The sequence below is a fragment of the Dermacentor albipictus genome, chromosome 2 (assembly GCF_038994185.2).
Source record: "Dermacentor albipictus isolate Rhodes 1998 colony chromosome 2, USDA_Dalb.pri_finalv2, whole genome shotgun sequence".
In the NCBI taxonomy this organism is placed as follows: domain Eukaryota; kingdom Metazoa; phylum Arthropoda; class Arachnida; order Ixodida; family Ixodidae; genus Dermacentor; species Dermacentor albipictus.
Window position 1 is genome coordinate 6,331,524 of NC_091822.1, and position 3,869 is coordinate 6,335,392.

Below are 3,869 nucleotides of genomic sequence, written 5' to 3' on the forward strand. Positions count from 1 at the left end.
CACGTGTTTAGGACTTGTGCTGTATGCAAAAGCTGGTTTCAGGAAGATAAATTATGCAGCAGTGCACCGAGATGAGGATGAACTAGTAAAAAAAGTCAGTTTTGGTTTAAGTTTATCGGCATACTTACTATTGAGGCAGTCCTAGTAAACTTATGCCCAATACCATGTTAAAGTACACTGTATTGTTTTTAAATTGCTCAAGCTTTATCAAAGCAGTTTTTGTGTTAAGCAAGAAAAAAAAATTGTACAAGTGGTCTCCTACTAGTTTCAAAATTTGCATCGCGTTTCGTCTAATCCACATAGCCTCTTGGCGGCTAAGACAAAATACATGGACTTGAGCATTGCTGCACTGATAGCAGGGAGTCTAAACTGGTTTGAAGTTAAGCCTTTAATGATGAGAGATATAAATACCGAAAAAACATGTTTATTGTTCTATCTAAATATGCAAAACACGTCAAGAGTAAGCATAATCGACAAAAAGAAAAAATATTTTGCAGAAATTTTTCAGCAATAGAGGGAAAACCCCAGGCAGGAAATTGGAAGTGGGCTTCACCCCAATGAAGCCACCCAGCTTCATTTTCAATTTATATAGACAGCTCTTATCATATGTGAACCATAGGTGCCCATTTCATTTGCTTTACACCAGATGTGCGACACCACTGCAGCTGCATATGTTGCATTGGCCTGTCTCCTCTGAACTTGCTTGCACAAGACAGTGAGTCGCGTGCCAAACTTCGACTTCCTCGTCCAGTGTTCCTGCTCTAAACCAACAAATGACGCTTGCTGCCTGTCATTCAGTGTTGGCCGAAGACATTTAGCTAGAAACTTCGTACTCAATACTTAAACTCAAGAAGAAAAAAATCCTTTTTTGGGATGTTGCCTGTAGGCAACACTCTTCCGTAAAGGGTTAATTCTTTCATTGCTGAGTGGCTACACGCCACTTCACTCAAAAAGTTGCCACTAAATTGCATGTATTTACATTAATCTTTCTGTCAGCTTCGAGCCTGCTTGGCACCATCACGAAGGCTGCCAACTCCCTAGTGGACGTAGTCAGGACACGGTGGTGGCAGGACACAGTGGCAGGAGCCGCCAAAGGCTTCAACTCCCTAGTAGACGTGGTCAGGACACGGTGGCGGTAGGATGCAGGGGCGGGAGCCGCCAGAGTGTACCTGCAGCAAATTTGCACAAATGCTCGTAGTGCTACCATGTCACAATTTACAAGAAAAATTCAGCTGTCTGTGTAACATGGATACCAAAACAAATAAATGTAAACAGTTAGGTCCTACAACACAACTAGAACGTCGACGAAGAAGAAATGATACTTATGCTTATGAAAATCCAACCAATGAAAAAAAAAAGAATGTGCATCCGATTTGTGCATGGAGGCTCAGTGGAAACCTGAGCTCATACCATCAAGTGATCTGCTAGTCAACTGCGAACCACTTAAAATGTCATTGTATATTTTTTACACGCACTACGTTAAGCTGCATTAAAACAAGTTCAACTTCTCTAAACATAAGTAAATCACTAAGCTAATTCAAGTAATGAATTCCAGTGGTCGTTGATGCAACAAAGTGCAAGCTCTGAATGAAGCTGGCCAAACTGGGTAGTGACAAATAAGAATGTGGTTGTCTACATCTTGTTTTTCTGGCTTTCACTGTAGCATTAAAATACACAATAAATTGCACATTCCTGACATTTCTCCTTGCTAATTTTTATTCCATAATGCATAATACTTCAGCAAGAGCAATAATGCTGTCTTTTAATCGTAAATAGTGATAGAACAATAAATTTTACAGGAGCCAATGCTTTGACAAGAAAACTTATCTCCTTCTCTCTGTCGAAACATTCGCTGCAGCGATGCACCTTGTTCTACGGCTCTTCATCATTCAAGTCTCTGTCTTCCTGTGTACCTCTGTACTTTCAATGTTGTATGGATGAAATTGTAATGATGGAGAATTAGTAAATGTAGCTGATGAAGAACTTGGGCTTGTTGGTAGATAACGACGGAGTAACTGCGCAACATTGAGATACGGACAAAGGAGGCTTATGTGTGTCGTCTCCTCCAGCCATGTCTCTCCTTTGGACAATTACTCTATCTCGCTATCTCTATCTCGCTATTACCCTTTGCATGATGCTGAAATGAATAAAGGCCACAAACGTGGACACAAGAATTACAACCAATAGCATCATATGCTAATGAGATGTGTGAAAGTGCCTGCTACAATCTGTCTCACCCATAACGTGCTGGATAAAATGGCGTCTTCTTCTGGATGTTGCCATTTCTTGAGTACCTAAAATAAAGTACATTTAAAATGACAAAATACATAGAACAACAGCAGTAGCAGAGCAGATAATGCATTGTTTAGCAAAAGAAAGTAAAGTAATCTCTTATACACCACAGATGAAATTTCCATTATTAAAGTAGTAGAAAAATACACTACACGTCATTTCATTCAATGCTGTGAGCGTTTCTTGGTACAAGAAAAAAGGTATTTCTGCATGAAAACAGTAAAATAATCATAACCTTCTACTTTTAAAAAATACGCGGCAGCGACTAAGCCAACTACAGCTGTATATACTTAACATTGTTATATGCACATTACGATAGCCAAGACAGGAAAAACTTTGGTTCATATGCAGCTCACCGGGAGGTACAACTTTGCAATCAACTCATTTCAGCTTGCCAAATACCTGCACTAACATAAGACTACAAATAAAAAGACCCCCTTTTTCATAAAACACCGGACTCAAAATAGAAAATCCAGTAGGAATACCCCAAATTCTCTACATAACACAGCCAGGTTTTGTAAGCCTAGTAGGATTTACTATATAAAGGTTGCTTACTATATAAATTCATGCTTTTAAATATTTACAACCGTGAAAATAAAGATTACATAAAAATAATAATATTATACATCGGCTTATATTGTGAGCTAATGCGTTTCCGACTTACAGCCAAATGCACATTAAATTTGTTCTGTTTCAGCGCTTTTAAAGCGTTGTGTCTGTTCGCTCGTGCATGCAGCAGCCTTACCGCTACGAAAATATCTGTGCTGCCACATCGCCTGACACTGCCATACAGCGTTGTAGCGTTCTTATTATTCGCAGTAATATACCTAAAGCGCTAGTAAATCTTCAAAATACACAAGCAGTTTTGTCGACAACCTCTCTTCGCCAGTGAAAGTCACACTGCTGCTAGTATTATATCTACACTTCAAGTTACGCAGTACTTGATATTCTACGGATATTTCGATGCGACAGGCCACTCGTCATTGGAGTCGTTAAGAACGGTGTTAATCTATGGCAGTACAGCCTTGTTATAATTTCAGATGCACTCCCGAGGCTTCCGTCTGCCAGTAGTATTTTCGCATACCTACGCGTACGCATGCCTATGAAACGTCTGTGAACTGCCAAGAGAAACGTGGCGCAAAATGTAGCCGTACCGGAAAGGCCGAGTACGCGCCGCTTGTAAACTCCGAACAAAAGCTGATATGCTTACCTGAGAGGTTAAGAGAAATATGGCACAGGTCACTCTCCGCTGGTAGTCTTTCGTATGCACCTGGTCGTCTCTGCGTTGCGATCTCCCATATCACAAGGAAAACGCAGTGCAAAACGCAACACTTCGGGCGCTTGTGGCGGGCCGGTGAGCTGCACTTGCTCGATGTCGGCAAAGACGAAATCGGCGACACGCCGCTGCTGGCGGCGGTCCTCCTCGTCGCAATCACACAGCAGGGACAGAAGTTCCCACCGCAACTTGCCGCAACGCCTGGTGCTGGTTACAGTTTCCCCTAACGCAGCGCTTTCAGAACCACTCCATAGAATAAAGAGCCACCACTCGACAACGGCAACGTACTCGGGCGCGATGC

General features: G+C 41.6%; 1 long non-coding RNA gene across 1 annotated transcript; it reads right to left on the reverse strand.

Annotated features, from left to right (window-relative positions):
• Positions 1 to 838: 838 nt before the first annotated feature.
• LOC135913205 (uncharacterized) lies at positions 839 to 3,561 on the reverse strand. Its single transcript, XR_010567897.1, has 3 exons — positions 3,503 to 3,561; positions 2,238 to 2,294; positions 839 to 1,169 (listed from the first exon to the last, which is right to left on the reverse strand). It is a non-coding gene; the product is annotated as an uncharacterized lncRNA (long non-coding RNA).
• Between the last annotated feature and the right edge of the window lie 308 nt (positions 3,562 to 3,869).